Source organism: Pinus tabuliformis, chromosome 6 (assembly GCF_031772625.1).
Source record: "Pinus tabuliformis cultivar Carrire ecotype Pingquan chromosome 6, CPIR1, whole genome shotgun sequence".
NCBI lineage: Eukaryota > Viridiplantae > Streptophyta > Pinopsida > Pinales > Pinaceae > Pinus > Pinus tabuliformis.
The window spans coordinates 401,015,494-401,033,012 of record NC_142292.1 but is presented as its reverse complement, the minus strand read 5'-3'; the positions used below and the strand labels follow the sequence as shown (position 1 = coordinate 401,033,012).

At 40.5% G+C, this 17,519-nt stretch overlaps 3 pseudogenes; all 3 read right to left on the bottom strand.

The window, feature by feature from the left end:
• Positions 1-2,940: 2,940 nt before the first annotated feature.
• On the bottom strand, positions 2,941-4,325 carry LOC149258998 (D-amino-acid transaminase, chloroplastic pseudogene; annotated as a pseudogene).
• A 2,968-nt stretch (positions 4,326-7,293) lies between these two features.
• On the bottom strand, positions 7,294-8,156 carry LOC149258997 (D-amino-acid transaminase, chloroplastic pseudogene; annotated as a pseudogene).
• A 3,516-nt stretch (positions 8,157-11,672) lies between these two features.
• Positions 11,673-12,908, bottom strand: LOC149258996 (D-amino-acid transaminase, chloroplastic pseudogene; annotated as a pseudogene).
• Positions 12,909-17,519: the final 4,611 nt, after the last annotated feature.

Below are 17,519 nucleotides of genomic sequence, written 5' to 3'. Positions count from 1 at the left end.
TTTGCCTTTATGTGTCGAGATGGCATTTACTTCCGAGGCAAGAATTTCTTCTTTTCCATTTTTACTAGAAATCTTACGGGCCTTTTTAGATTTAGCCTTTGCCAATTTCGTGTCTATCGTACCAATCACGCCATCGTCGGCATGAGAGTCATTGTTCGATTTAGGAGGAGGGGGAATAGAAAATTCCGATCTAGGAGCGTCAAGGATTTTATCGTAGAGCGTGCCAGACTGAGTATAAATCAAGTCTAAATATTGCACATGAGCAATAACTTTCTCTTCAGTGACGACTCCTCCTTTTGCCACATCTTCTGTAATGGAAGGTAATAAAGACTTAATAAACCATTCAGCTAAAAGCTGATCAGGAACATACTTTTTTACCATTCTACGATGACGTCGCCACTCATGAATATGATCGGATATGTGAGTGGTCGTTGTTTGCTTGAAGTTGGTAAGAAGTTTTGTTCCTCTTTCGTACCTTATCGGTAACTGGAAATGGGTTAAAAAGGTTGTGGCTAGGGAACTAAAGTTGTCAATGAAGCTCTGGGTAACTCAATATACCATTTTGCTGCTCGACCAGTTAACGTCCTCTGGAAAAGGCGAAGTCTAATCGAATCATCGTTTAGGGTGTTTGATGAACACCACAGATGAAACGTCATCACATGATTTGATGGGTCTTCACCTGGATTTCCATTGAATTTAGGAATATCTGATGGAAGTTTATGCGGAATCGTTGGCCACCAAGGGGCATAAGCAATTGGATCATTTGTTAACCTATTTAGATCCGGTAACTCCAAAGTTGCCACGAAGGGTAACTGTTGATTCAGGTTTGGCGAAGCATACCCAGGATATGACGGAATTGTCTGAGCAGTTGGTCTTTGCATACCAGCATAATGCATTTGATGCTAGTAACTTTGGTAAGGTTGATGGACATAACCATTGTAGAACAGTTGATTTTGACCGTTTTGAATATACGACTGCCGACTATTTGCAAATATTTGTTGCTCAGATCCTTGGTATGCTTGTTGGAATTGCGGTTGTTGGTATTGCACCAGACATGGTTGTGATGCCATGTGTTGTTGCCCAATACTAACTGTTTGACCAAGGTGAGGGGTAATTATACCCGTCTGTGCCTGTGTCATCCCACCAGTTGGCAATTGTGGTTGAGTCGTAGGGACAAGAGGTTGTTGCATTACCACCTGAGAAACCTGAGGTTGGCATACAACAGGCAACGCTTGTACTTGTGACACTGCCACAATAGTTGGCGTAGTCGGTATATATGACATAGGTAAGCATTGTTGCATCGAATATACAACTCTTGGTTGTTGAGGTAGTATTGGTACCCAACTGCTAGATGTAATTCTAGCATAACCTGAATTTTGTTGTGAACTCTCGTATGGTTGTCCTCCCGGAGGAGACAATGAAAGGGTATACTGCCCCCCATATGGCGGTAATCCAGTACTTAAAGAAATTGTTTTCCCTTGAGGACCGGACTACCCAAATTGACACCCTGAAGGATCAATTTGCTGAGACTCAACATAAGAGTTCCCGGATACTATTCCGGATGAACAAACAGGAATGGACCATATTGTCGAAATAGCCCATGAGTGGGCCTCGTCTAGCGATTGAGAGCTAGTTGGGGCAGATGGTATGCCGGCGAGCATTGTTGGAGTGACAACATGGAGTTCTGTCGTCATTGTTGTTAGTGCTTGAAATTTCACCTCAGGCTGAGAAAGGTAAACCTCAAGGCAACATCAAACCATTTAGCCTCGTAGCTAGCCCTACGGGGCAGGAGAAGGCTCTCCCCAGTCTATCTCGTAAAATCTTCAATAGATGAGATGACCAATAAGGTAATACTGATATTAGGCTAGTAAACTGATCAAAAGGATTGATTTGGAGATTTTAATAAAATGACGGGGTTTTTCTGGGCTACATGGGCAAAATCACAGCTTGAACAGAGAAATATAATGAACAACATAGATTATCAACTGAGGCAAGGTAGGCAAGAAATTTAACACCAAATCTAGATTTAACTGGGATGGCAAAACTGGTGAGGAGCTGACAAGGGCATAAAAGATGAATCCTTGTCAAACAGAAGAAAATATTCAATTGAACAAACTTAAAAGCAGAGCATGGCAGGCATGAATTACTACTTTAACAGTTCATTTGTTCAATTAGAAATGATCATGTAGTGAAATGAAACATAATAGTTTACATATGATACAGAAGAAAACCTTATGCTAACTTTCATACCACAAGAATCTCAGAATTCAGAGCTGTGTAATTTCATTAAACTCTCTGCCAAAAACTGTACATTGAAAGCTCTGTTCTCCACCAGCTCTCAGCACTCAGAACTCTCTCTTCTCTCTCTCTACAAATGAATTTTTTAATACAATAAATAAAATGCTGCTAAGGGAAAAACAAATCTACCCCAAAACAGGGGCGCTGTTTCACCTGCAACCATGAGGATAGAAAAGAATCTTTGATCTGCTCTAAAGATAGAAAAGCCTCCCATTATTCTAGCTCGAGGACTTCTAATGACCCGTGAAAACTAAAACTAATCCTAGAGCGTAGACTAGCTAAAGACAAAAATAGGCAATCGAACTTTTGAATGCCACTTTACAAAAGAAGTCCCAATATTTGATGCTAAAATTTGGGTTAAACCGCCACATGTGCTCTTCAAATGAATCGAATGTCCACATAATCAAATGCGCGCATATCGCAATGAATGCCACCTAAGAAATGACCTCTGTATCTGTTGGAGTCTGTTTGCCAACAATAATCCTTGAATAAATAAAATTGATGTATTGGAGACATCGAAGAATGAAAGGACAGGCAGTAGCAATTTGAAAATCTTGCAAATCGACTATGTACCATCTTCCGTGATTTCATGCATATCAGCGAAATCGTCAGTCGACTTATCTAGTGTAGCCACAATTCGAGTCAGTTAGCCTTTCCATATTGAATGGGAACACGCAGGGAATCAGGCCCAGCTATCATGTCCTCCCAAAGAAGCTTTGAAAGAGTAAGTGTGAGTGGTCCTTCTTTACAAGCATAATTTCTGCAGCACCTTTTCCTTCATCTAAAGTTACGTTGCCTACGCGAATGTCCTTTAGTAATCCTTGTTCCACCAAGGTTGGTGCAAGTGCAAGTAACCTTTTAGCAGTGCATCCACTAAGAATCTTATCAAATTGAGGCAGTAATAGTTCATTGCCTTTACTGATGAATGCCACGTTGACATTGGGTCCTTCAGCAATATAAGCTTCATCATTAATCCAAACAGCAGCAAAGGACCCTTTCTCCTCTGCCTCCATTTTGGAGAGAGCATTAGGTAAATAATTTACGCTCTTCATTGTTGCCATTTCTGGAGATTTCATAGGAGTTGAGGATGTTATAACAGTGACCCCATGGCTACTTGGTGTATAGTCATCTTCAATAACAATGGCATAGAATGCAGAATTCGGACATCCAGCAGGGGAAAGTAAGAAATCTCCTGGACCTGCACTTAACCAATATCGCAAAGATCCTTTCCTGCAATGTGAAGCAGCTATAGTCTACAAGAGAATGCTCCTTAAAGATAAGCGGTCAAAAGGAGGAATAATCTTTGCCACGGACGCAGATCTCAGAAACCGGTCCAGGTGTGGGTCCAATTCATAGAGATAACCATCAATTATCATAGCAGTGTCAAACACACCATGCCCTCGCTGAACCATGTGGTCATCAATAGGAATTACCATCATTGTTGGATCAGTGGTAATACCCCACCAAATTTGTGTATCCATGAAATAAACAAGAATTATTGGAGCCCATATAGAAATAACCACCCCAATGTTCTTCCTTGCTTGTGGGAAAAGCTCATGCGATACATAATTCTCAATACTCATCCGCATGATCACCTTTGTAGGCTTAACCAGGGGCCTTATCTCAATATAGTAGCTAAAAGATAACTTGCTTATAAGAAGTAGAACCCAGAATGTTGTGTACTTGACAAGAGAGAACAGACTCTCGCGCATTCCCCGTCCAACATAGAGCTGTGACTGTTGCCACCATGTCAGAATAGTAAAAATGTGCGAATTCGAATTTTCTATATATCGCCTCAGCATAGGAAACAAGAATAGAATTGCAACAAGTGTATTAGGCAACAAATATACCACCACAACTAGGATATACAAGGAAGGGAAATTCCACCCGCTAACCCATCTCTTGAAAGTTTTTATAAGACCAGTAGGATGCTCACCGGTATGCGCATAACAAACAGGAAGTATGATGACCCATACAGCAGCAACCACAACCTTCAAAATATATCTGAGAATCTGTTTGAATTTCATAGAGTGTCTTGCTTTCTAGCTAAAAATTATATCCAGAATAGCATGATTGTGTTCAAAATGAGATCCCAAACTGTTCAAGGACGAGTTTCAACCTGAAACCCGTATCAATAGAATTAACAACGATTAAAGCTTTCTTTTGAACCGATTCCAGTTTGAGAAGAACAAGAATGTAAAGTAGTTTTTCATGCACATCACATGTCATGCACATTGCATCACACTGTTGGATACAACTCCATCATACTCGTTTCCTTCCACTTCAGTTAGTGTCAGAATTGCAGGATTATGCAGCACGAGCCTTTTTATTTTCTCGACATCTTTTTGCAGACATTAAGATGCACTGACAACGATGTGGAACTAAAATCTGGCAGAAGCATGCTGCTCAGAATGAACTCTTGCCTCAAAGACATATTACTTGCAGTGTTACTACTAACAAGCACAAAATCACCTCGGATCACATTCCTTTGATAAATAAACAAAAGGGCATTCTCAGCGCTAACACAATCATTTAATTCAATAGCTGTGACAATGAAGTTTGTTCGGGATTTCCAGTGAGACTTCTCCAAATAGATTTTTGCTTCTGATTGCTGATGATGTTTTGAATTGTTCTTGTGCAGGGATAGGAGCTTGAAGTCACTGCTGCCTTTTGAAGAGCTGGAGAATAAATTACACAACACATTTAATGATTTCTTCTTCAAAACAGGGTTTTGAATAAGAATCAATCTCTGACATGAGACGGAGTCTAACATCGGCTCCACTTGGGATGGCAGCTGCCGCTCCGTGGAGGTGCCAAGAACCGCAGAACTTTGGGAGAGCAGACAGTGCCTCCACCCATTGGGCAATGGAGTCATCATCGACACAACTCTTGACTTAATTTTCAAACTGAAATTGAACTCAAACAATCTTCAAGCAAACTAAAACAAGATGTTGCCCTTATGGCTGCTTATTTATTTACAAAATCTACGCTACTCTGCTGTACAAACAATAGATCAGGTAATACTAAAATTCTAGATTAACCATTCAAGTAAACCTAAGAATGATGCCGCTCGAGAATGCTTCCGCTAGGACACAGATGCAGTTGCTTGCAGCCCTTCATGCACATAATGAGCCTGGTCACGTACAAGGCAGTCTGATCTATCAATCAAAGTGAAAAACATGTCCATATATGTTGTAATAGGATCACGGAAGCCAGACTCTGTTGGCTGCCCCAACTCTGCAACACATACTTCTAGCTGCACATTGTCAATGTATACATCTATACGCAAGTCTGTTATTTCTTGTTGCGAAGGAGGAAGGATTTCCAAGAACGTTTTAGGGTCTTGGAAATCATATGACTGGATTTGCTCAGTGAGACACTGAATCTCCTTTTCAATTCTTTCAACAACTAACTCACAAGCACCAGTTTTAGCTTCAGAAGAAAACTCTGGAGATTTCAAACATTGAAAGAAGGTACTGAAAAATTCTTCATTAATTTCAACATCCACGAACCACTCTCTAACTTCGTTTAGAGCTTCACAAAGTGCAGGGTTTACCACATACCCTACCATTGCATAAATGGTTCAACGAGCACTGGAATGTCTAGATCGCGTTGGAGTTGCCAGGTGAATGGTTCAGCCTGCATAAGTGTCTGATTGCTGTCCACCATCAGCATCAGATCTGCACCTTGATTACATGTACTGGGACAAGACAATCAACAAATTGAATGTTCTCCCCAGTACGGTCGCGAGTATGTTAGCGCTTGAAATTTCACCTCAGGCTGAGAAAGGTAAACCTCAAGGCAACATCAAACCATTTAGCCTCATAGCTAGCCCTACGGGGCAGGAGAAGCTCTCTCCGGTCTATCTCGTAAAATCTTCAATAGATGAGATGACCAATAAGGTAATACTGATATTAGGCTAGTAAACTGATCAAAAGGGTTGATTTGAAGTTTTTAATAAAATGACGGGGTTTTTCCGGGCTGCATGGGCAAAATCACAGCTTGAACAGAGAAATATAATGAACAACACATGTTATCAACTGAGGCAAGGTAGGCAAGAAATTTAACACCAAATCTAGATTTAACTGGGATGGCAAGACTGGTGAGGAGCTGACAGGTGCATAAAAGATGAATCCTTGTCAAACAGAAAAAAACATTGAATTGAACAAACTTAAAAGCAGAGCATGGCAGGCATGAATTCTTACTTTAACACTTCATTTGTTCAATTATAAATGATCATGTAGTGAAATGAAACATAACAGTTTACATATGATACAGAAGAAAACCTTATGCTAACTTTCATACCACAGGAATCTCAGAAGTCAGAGCTGTGTAATTTCATTAAACTCTCTGCCAAAAACTGTACATTGAAAGCTCTGTTCTCCACCAGCTCTCAGCACTCAGAACTCTCTCTTCTCTCTCTCTACAAATGAATTTTTTAATACAATAAATAAAATGCTGCTAAGAGAGAAACAAATCGACCCCAAAACAGGGGCGCTGTTTCACCTGTAGCCATGAGGATAGAAAACAATATTTGATCTGCTCTAAAGATAGAAAAGCCTCCCATTATTCCAGCTCGAGGACTTCTAATGACCCGTGAAAACTAAAACTAATCCTAGAGCGTAGACTAGCTAAAGACAAAAATAGGCAATCGAACTTTTGAATGCCGCTTTATAGAAGAAGTCCCAATATTTGATGCCAAAATTTGGGTTAAACCGCCACATGTGCTCTTCAAATGAATCGAATGTCCACATAATCAAATGCTCGCATATCGCAATGACTGCCACCTAAGAAATGACCTCTGTATCTGCTGGAGTCTGTTTGCCAACAATAATCCTTGAATAAATAAAATTGATGTATTGGAGACATCGAAGAATGAAAGGACAGGCAGTAGCAATTTGAAAATCTTGCAAATCGACTATGTACCCTCTTCCGTGATTTCATGCATATCAGTGAAATCGTCAGTCGACTTATCTAGTGTAGCCACAATTCGAGTCAGTTAGCCTTTCCATATTGAATGTGAACACGCAGGGAATCGGGCCCAGCTATCATGTCCTCCCAAAGAAGCTTTGAAAGAGTAAGTGTGAGTGGTCCTTCTTTACAAGCATCATTTCTGCAGCACCTTTTCCTTCATCTAAAGTTACGTTGCCTACGCGAATGTCCTTTAGTAATCCTTGTTCCACCAAGGTTTGTGCAAGTGCAAGTAACCTTTTAGCAGTGCATCCAGTAAGAATCTTATCAAATGGAGGCAGTAATAGTTCATTGCCTTTACTGATGAATGCCACGTTGACATTGGGTCCTTCAGCAATATAACCTTCATCATTAATCCAAACAGAAGCAAAGGCCCCTTTCTCCTCTGTCTCCATTTTGGAGAGAGCATTAGGTAAATAATTTACGCTCTTCATTGTTGCCATTTCTGGAGATTTCATAGGAGTTGAGGATGTTATAACAGTGACCCCCTGGCTACTTGGTGTATACTCATCTTCAATAACAATCGCATAGAATGCAGAATTCGGACATCCAGCAGGGGAAAGTAAGAAATCTCCTGGACCTGCACTTAACCAATATCGCAAAGATCCTTTCCTGCAATGTGAAGCAGCTATAGTCTACAAGAGAATGCTCCTTAAAGATAAGCGGTCAAAAGGAGGAATAATCTTTGCCACGGACGCAGATCTCAGAAACCGGTCCAGGTGTGGGTCCAATTCATAGAGATAACTATCAATTATCATAGCAGTGTCAAACACACCATGCCCTCGCTGAACCATGTGGTCATCAATAGGAATTACCATCATTGTTGGATCAGTGGTAGTACCCCCAAACATAGTTAAGAAGATGGCATACCAAATTTGTGTGTCCATGAAATAAACAAGAATTATTGGAGCCCATATAGAAATAACCACCCCAATGTTCTTCCTTGCTTGTGGGAAAATCTCATGCCATGCATAATTCTCAATACTCATCTGCATGATCACCTTTGTAGGCTTAACCAGGGGCCTTATCTCAATATAGTAGCTAAAAGCTAACTTGCTTATAAGAAGTAGAACCCAGAATGTTGTGTACTTGACAAGAGAGAACAGACTCTCACGCATTCCCCGTCCAACATAGAGCCGTGGCTGTTGCCACCATGTCAGAATAGTAAAAATGTGCCAATTCGAATTTTCTATATATCGCCTCAGCATAGGAAACAAGAATAGAATTGCAGCAAGTATATTAGGCAACAAATATACCACCACAGCTAGGATATACAAGGAAGGGAAATTCCACCCGTTAACCCAGCTCTTGAAAGTTTTTATAAGACCAGTAGGATGCTCACAGGTATGCGCATAACAAACAGGAAGTATGATGACCCATACAGCAGCAACCACAACCTTCAAAATATATCTGAGAATCTGTTTGAATTTCATAGAGTGTCTTGCTTTCCAGCTAAAAATTATATCCAGAATAGCATGATTGTGTTCAAAATGAGATCCCAAACTGTTCAAGGACGAGTTTCAACTTGAAACCCGTATCAATAGAATTAACAACGATTAAAGCTTTCTTTTGAACCGATTCCAGTTTGAGAAGAACAAGAATGTAAAGTAGTTTGTCATGCACATCACATGTCATGCACATCGCATCACACTGTTGGATACAACTCCATCATACTCGTTTCCTTCCACTTCAGTTAGTGTCAGAATTGCAGGATTATGCAGCACGAGCTTTTTAATTTTCTCGACATCTTGTTGCAGACATTAAGATGCACTGACAACGATGTGGAACTAAAATCTGGCAGAAGCATGCTGCTCAGAATGAACTCTTGCCTCAAAGACATATTACTCGCAGTGTTACTACTAACAAGCACAAAATCACATCGGATCACATTCCTTTGATAAATAAACAAAAGGGCATTCTCAGCGCTAACACAATCATTTAATTCAATAGCTGTGACAATGAAGTTTGTTTGGGATTTCCAGGGAGACTTCTCCAAATAGCTTTTTTCTTCTGATTGCTGATGATTTTTTGAATTGTTCTTGTGCAGGGATAGGAGCTTGAAGTCACTGCTTCCTTTTGAAGAGCTGGAGAATAAATTACACAACACATTTAATGATTTCTTCTTCAAAACAGGGTTTTGAAGAAGAATCAACCTCTGACATGAGACAGAATCTAACATCGGCTACACTTGGGATGGCAGCTGCCGCTCCGTGGAGGTGCCAATAACCGCAGAACTTTGGGAGAGCAGACAGTGCCTCCACCCATTGGGCAATGGAGTCATCATCGACACAACTCTTGACTTAATTTTCAAACTGAAACTGAACTCAAACAATCTTCAAGAAAACTAAAACAAGATGTTTCCCTTATGGCTTCTTATTTATTTACAAAATCTACCCTACTCTGCTGTACAAACAATAGATCAGGTAATACTAAAATTCTAGATTAACCATTCAAGTAAACCTGAGAATGATGCCGCTCGAGAATGCTTCCGCAAGGACACAGATGCAGTTGCTTGCAGCCCTTCATGCACATAATGAGCCTGGTCACGTACAAGGCAGTCTGATCTATCAATCAAAGTGAAAAACATGTCCATATATGCCGTAATAGGATCACGGAAGCCAGACTCTGTTGGCTGCCCCAACTCTGCAACACATACTTCCAGCTGCACATTGTCAATGTATACATCTATAGGCAACTCTGTTATTTCTTGTTGCGAAGGAGGAAGGATTTCCAAGAACTTTTTAAGGTCTTGGAAATCATATGACTGGATTTGCTCAGCGAGACACTGAATCTCCTTTTCAATTATTTCAACAACTAACTCACAAGCACCAGTTTTAGCTTCAGAAGAAAACTCTAGAGATTTCAAACATTGAAAGAAGGTGCTGAAAAATTCTTCATTAATTTCAACATCCACGAACCACTCTCTAACTTCGTTTAGAGCTTCACAAAGTGCAGGGTTTACCACATACCTTGCCATTGCATAAATGGTTCAACGAGCACTGGAATGTCTAGATCGCGTTGGAGTCGCCAGGTGAATGGTTCAGCCTGCATAAGTGTCTGATTGTTGTCCACCATCAGCATCAAATCTGCACCTTGATTACATGTACTGGGACAAGACAATCAACAAATTGAATGTTCTCCCCAGTACGGTCGCGAGTATGTTAGCGCTTGAAATTTCACCTCAGGCTGAGGAAGGTAAACCTCAAGGCAACATCAAACCATTTAGCCTCGTAGCTAGCCCTACGGGGTAGGAGAAGGCTCTCTCCGGTCTATCTCGTAAAATCTTCAATAGATGAGATGACCAATAAGGTAATACTGATATTAGGCTAGTAAACTGATCAAAAGGGTTGATTTGGAGTTTTTAATAAAATGACGGGGTTTTTTCCGGGCTGCATGGGCAAAATCACAGCTTGAACAGAGAAATATAATGAACAACACAGGCTATCAACTGAGGCAAGGTAGGCAAGAAATTTAACACCAAATCTAGATTTAACTGGGATGGCAAGACTGGTGAGGAGCTGACAAGGGCATAAAAGATGAATCCTTGTCAAACAGAAGAAAACATTGAATTGAACAAACTTAAAAGCAGAGCATGGCAGGCATGAATTCTTACTTTTACACTTCATTTGTTCAATTTGAAATGATCATGTAGTGAAATGAAACATAACAGTTTACATATGATACAGAAGAAAACCTTATGCTAACTTTCATACCACAGGAATCTCAGAAGTCAGAGCTGTGTAATTTCATTAAACTCTCTGCCAAAAACTGTACATTGAAAGCTCTATTCTCCACCAGCTCTCAGCACTCAGAACTCTCTCTTCTCTCTCTCTACAAATGAATTTTTTAATACAATAAATAAAATGTTGCTAAAGCAAAAACAAATCGACCCCAAAACAGGGGCGCTATTTCACCTGCAGCCATGAGGATAGAAAAGAATCTTTGATCTGCTCTAAAGATAGAAAAGCCTCCCATTATTCCAGCTCGAGGACTTCTAATGACCCGTGAAAACTAAAACTAATCCTAGAGTGTAGACTAGCTAAAGACAAAAATAGGCAGTCGAACTTTTGAATGCCGCTTTACAGAAGAAGTCCCAATATTTGATGCTAAAATTTGGGTTAAACCGCCACATGTGCTCTTCAAATGAATCGAATGTCCACATAATCAAATGCGTGCATATCGCAATGACTGCCACCCAAGAAATGACCTTTGTATCTGTTGGAGTCTGTTTGCCAACAATAATCCTTGAATAAATAAAATTGATGTATTGGAGACATCGAAGAATGAAACGACAGTCAGTAGCAATTTGAAAATCTTGCAAATCGACTATGTACCATCTTCCGTGATTTCATGCATATCAGCGAAATCTTCAGTCGACTTATCTAGTGTAGCCACAATTCGAGTCAGTTAGCCTTTCCATATTGAATGGGAACACGCAGGGAATCGGGCCCAACTATCATGTCCTCCCAAAGAAGCTTTGAAAGAGTAAGTGTGAGTGGTCCTCCTTTACAAGCATCATTTCTGCAACACCTTTTCCTTCATCTAAAGTTATGTTGCCTACGCGAATGTCCTTTAGTAATCCTTGTTCCACCAAGGTTGGTGCAAGTGCCAGTAACCTTTTAGAAGTGCATCCACTAAGAATCTTATCAAATGGAGGTATTCCACTAAGAATCTTATCAAATGGAGGCAGTAATAGTTCATTGCCTTTATTGATGAATGCCACGTTGACATTGGGTCCTTCAGCAATATAACCTTGATCATTAATCCAAACAGCAACAAAGGCCCCTTTCTCCTCTGCCTCCATTTTGGAGAGAGCATTAGGTAAATAATTTACGCTCTTCATTGTTGCCATTTCTGGAGATTTCATAGGAGTTGAGGATGTTATAACAGTGACCCCCTGGCTACTTGGTGTATATTCATCTTCAATAACAATGGCATAGAACGAAGAATTCAGACATCTAGCAGGGGAAAGTAAGAAATCTCCTGGACCTGCACTTAACCAATATCGCAAAGATCCTTTCCTGCAATGTGAAGCAGCTACAGTCTGCAAGAGAATGCTCCTTAAAGATAAGCGGTCAAAAGGAGGAATAATCTTTGCCACGGACGCAGATCTTAGAAACCGGTCCAGGTGTGGGTCCAATTCATAGAGATAACCATCAATTATCATAGCAGTGTCAAACACACCATGCCCTCGGTGAACCATGTGGTCATCAATAGGAATTACCATCATTGTTGGATCAGTGGTAATACCCCCAAACATAGTTAAGAATATGGCATACCAAATTTGTGTGTCCATGAAATAAACAAGAATTATTGGAGCCCATATAGAAATAACCACCCCAATGTTCTTCCTTGCTTGTGGGAAAAGCTCATGCCATGCATAATTCTCAATACTCATCCGCATGATCACCTTTGTAGGCTTAACCAGGGGCCTTATCTCAATATAGTAGCTAAAAGCTAACTTGCTTATAAGAAGTAGAACCCAGAATGTTGTGTACTTGACAAGAGAGAACAGACTCTCGCGCATTCCCCGTCCAACATAGAGCCGTGGCTGTTGCCACCATGTCAGAATAGTAAAAATGTGCCAATTCGAATTTTCTATATATCGCCTCAGCATAGGAAACAAGAATAGAATTGCAGCAAGTATATTAGGCAACAAATATACCACCACAGCTAGGATATACAAGGAAGGGAAATTCCACCCGCTAACCCAGCTCTTGAAAGTTTTTATAAGACTAGTAGGATGCTCACAGGTATGCGCATAACAGATAGGAAGTATGATGACCCATACAGCAGCAACCACAACCTTCAAAATATATCTGAGAATCTGTTTGAATTTCATAGAGTGGCTTGCTTTCTAGCTAAAAATTATATCCAGAATAGCATGATTGTGTTCAAAATGAGATCCCAAACTGTTCAAGGACGAGTTTCAACCCGAAACCCGTATCAATAGAATTAACAACGATTAAAGCTCTCTTTTGAACCGATTCCAGTTTGAGAAGAACAAGAATGTAAAGTAGTTTGTCATGCACATCACATGTCATGCACATTGCATCACACTGTTGGATACAACTCCATCATACTCGTTTCCTTCCACTTCAGTTAGTGTCAGAATTGCAGGATTATGCAGCACGAGCTTTTTTATTTTCTCGACATCTTGTTGCAGACATTAAGATGCACTGACAATGATGTGGAACTAAAATCTGGCAGACGCATGCTGCTCAGAATGAACTCTTGCCTCAAATAAATATTACTCGCAGTGTTACTACTAACAAGCACAAAATCACCTCAGATCACATTCCTTTGATAAATAAATAAAAGGGCATTCTCAGCGCTAACACAATCATTTAATTCAATAGCTGTGACAATGAAGTTTGTTCGGGATTTCCAGTGAGACTTCTCCAAATAGCTTTTGCTTCTGATTACTGATGATGTTTTGAATTATGCTTGTGCAGGGATAGGAGCTTGAAGTCGCTGCTGCCTTTTGAAGAGCTAGAGAATAAATTACACAACACATTTAATGATTTCTTCTTCAAAACAGGGTTTTGAAGAAGAATCAATCTCTGACATGAGACGGAGTCTAACAGCTATGTCAGATGACACAATCCTTGATGTCGACGGTCATTTAGACATTTCTAGTCTATCCAAAATATTGCCTAACGATTCTACAGGAGCTTCCGATGGCGGTAGACTAATTTCTAACGAAGAAGGATATAGAGTGATCCCGACTCCAAATCGCGATGGAGTACTCGATGGAGGATCCTCCACAATATCTTCTATAGCAATCAGACCAGGTGGAAGAGGTTGACCGTCAGGTCCGTAAAATATTTCTGGCGCCGAAGAAGGTATAGAATCTGCAGTGACAGAGGTTTGGGGAATAAAACCTTCCGAATTAGCTTTCCATGGAGCTGGCTCAATAACAGAGGTGCTTACCTTCACACTAGGATCAGTTCTACTGTCCTTTGGTGGCTATTGAACTTCTTCTGTAAGGGCAGGGATACCAGAAATGTTTGGAGTAACTGGAGTCTCCGATGGTGTTGGAACACTTGTTCTAACTTTACCAGGGGATTTGGAACCGGTTAAACGAGTTCGCTTTGTCCGTAATAGTTTCGACTCTGGAGAGAAAGACGGTTGACTCATAAGCCTCTGCGAATGACGGGGTTTCAATTGACTTTCTTCCACAGTTCCGGATTACTCAATCAACTAAAAATCAAAGGGGAAGTATGTTTCTGAATTAGATGAATTTTAGACGCTTTGACACAACTTGTTTTTTCAATTTTTAAGAGTTGAGAAAAAAACAAAAGATGACTCTAGTTGCCTTTGATTTTTAATGATCCTGAAGTGACAAGTGCTCAGATGGACCTATTTCGTTAAGTAGTCTTGAAAGGAGCAAAAGGGACTGCTCTAGAAATCTAGACAGAGGGATTACCAAACTGATCACAAAACTGCAAAATACTTTTTACGGTATGGCAGTCAATCTTCCCGAATGTTGTGTTCAGTGCATTGCGATCGATAGGGCGGCAGACATGGCTTCCTATGGATAAAGGATAAATCTTGTCATGTATCCCAAAATATACTCGACGGTACTGTTGATGCCTTGAAATTCGTTGCAACAACATCGGGGAAACCACCCGGTCCGGACCTTAGTGCAGCTCCTTTTCCGTTTGGGATAGTGGCTCCGACTGGGGATAATGGGACCAGTTTCCCAAGAATTATAAGTAAACAGGATGGATGAATGATTTACGATATAAGGTGGTAATAAGTGAACAACTAAACTATAAGAGAAATATAATAACTATAATCTAATCCCGGGACTTCTCGATTTGCAGAGTGCAGCGTTTGATAATCTGTGCTTAATGGCAGGCATATAGATGACTCTAACACTAAAGCATAGATGTTTAAACCATTTAAGATTGCTCTGCATAATTAGTTATGCAGAGCGATGATAGCGAATTACTACACTTAGTCATTTATATCATTGCTACAGGCATGAGTAAAAGAGATAACAAATCACAAAACATTCAATAGTGATATGAAATGAAGATTTGCTGTTATATTGCATACATGTATTCAACAATAGCAAAGATAATAACACAGCAATTCATATAACAGAAAAGAGCACAGATACAGATAATAGTACCATGTAAGCTGTTTGATCAATCCAGTATATTAATCACTATGTCGCGGTCCTTCCTTCAAACCAGAAAGCATTCCAAACAATTGACAGTAGTGCACAATTGCATAAAATAGCCTTCTAAGCAAAATTAAGAACCATCGGTCGAGTTTCACAAAAGGATATAGACTGAAGCACAATAGTGCAAACTTCAGCCTTTAAGTCTTTTACAAAATTTTACGACCCTTTCCAAAACAATGAAAGGGTCTATAAATACTATGCTAATCTAAATATCTAAATATCTAAAAACTGAAAAGCTACTAAATTGGCATTAACAAATATCATCTTCTTTTCTGGCGATATGGCAGTCGGCGGCGATGCTTCATTCAGAGGTCTCTTTGCCTTTACTCCTTCACTGACATATCGCCAACATTGGCTCTACTTCTGGTGGAGTGTTGAGACGCGAAGTTAGCTGGGCATCATATGTGGCATCTTGAATGTCAGAAATCAGGTATCGGAGGGCATTTGTTAAACAGTTAAGAGCCGACCTTTGAGAGTGTGGTTTAATCAGAAAGAGCCAGTATGCGTCGGCGGTTAAAGTATTTACTCCGGCGATTAACCATCCTTGTTTCTCCAGATCAGGGTAATTTCTCTGCTCCAGCATGTTTGCTGTTGTTATGCTTCCAGGTGTGCACTGGGAAATCATGTTTGCCAGATAGAGTGTGTCATTGACTAGATTGATCATGTTGCTGGCAATCATTTTACATCTTGAGGCCGCCCTTTCCGCTTTCATTACCTGAGTGTTCCATTCCATGAAGAGTATGTCCTTGTACGTTACATGGATTCGGGACAAATTTGCCGCTTTCCCTTCTGGAGTGTCTTGCCACTCAATATATTCAGATATGTCATCTTCGGCCTGATCTAGCTTATTCCTGGCCTTTTCTATTTGCTCACACACTACTGTAGATGTTTCACATAATGACTCGGCGTCAGTAAGTTGTAGGCACAAGAGTCTGATCTGAGATATTAATGTGCCATTTATTCGAGTTGCCTCTGCTCTGAAATCGTCAATACTCTGGGCATCCTTGATACCTTCGAGCTGTGCCGATAGCTGAGCTATTTGCTCATCTTTAGATTTTATCATCAGCTCATTTGATGCTTTTAACTGTGACAATGTCTCCGATAATTCTTTTGCCTTCTGAACCTCACTTTGGTCTATCCTCTGTTTTTCAATTTGCAGCTGCTGGGTTAACAAATTGTTTTCTTGCTGTTGAGCCAGCAACTGCTCTTCTACCTGTGCTGCCTTGTTTTTCGCCTCAATTACTTCTGCCTGCAATGCATATATTTCATGATCTTTAGTCTTCAACAGAAGACTTACCTCTCATGCTTTGTCAATAGTCGCTGCCGAATAAGCTCCTGCAAATTGCGACAGCTTAGTCAGATTGTCGGAGGGGTCCAATTCCCCCTTCCAGACCACATTTCCCGTGACTGTTTGCTCAGGAGAAATAGAAGGTTGATCAAGCCTTCGTCTTTTCCTAGAGCGCCTAACAACGACTCTATGCTTTGGGCTGTAGAAAATATCTAGAGGAGGAATTTCTTCCACCTGAAGATCAATTTGATCGGACGGGTCTTGAGTGATTACCTCGACATCCTGTAAAATGGGTGGGCCGCTGGTTCCTTCTAGAACCTGAGAAGAAGTAGTATCGGGAGCATTGCTTGTTTTAGAGGTGTCTGAGTCTTTGGAGGCTTCCTTACCACTGATAATGGAATCGAATTGGTTCCATTCCTTAATCAGTTCAGGATCGGTGGAGGTTTGCTCATGTTGCTCTGTGTGAGCTTTGCTCTGTTCTTTTTCTTGTTCAATCCTCTGTTGTTCCTCAAATGCCTTCCGCTGCTGCTCCTCCTGTGCTCTCCGCTGCTGCTCCTCTAATTCCCTTTTCTGCCTATCTTCCAGTTCTTTCTTTGTTTTCTCTTCTTCTTCCTTCTTCCTCTGTTCCTCTATCTCTTTCTGTTTTCTTTGCTCTTGATCCTTTTGTGCCTTTTGCTGCCTTTCTATCTGCTCCCTTTTATGCTTCTCTGCCTGCAGCTTGTTTTGCCTTTCCTCCTGTTGTTTATCATACTCTTTAATTGTAACAGG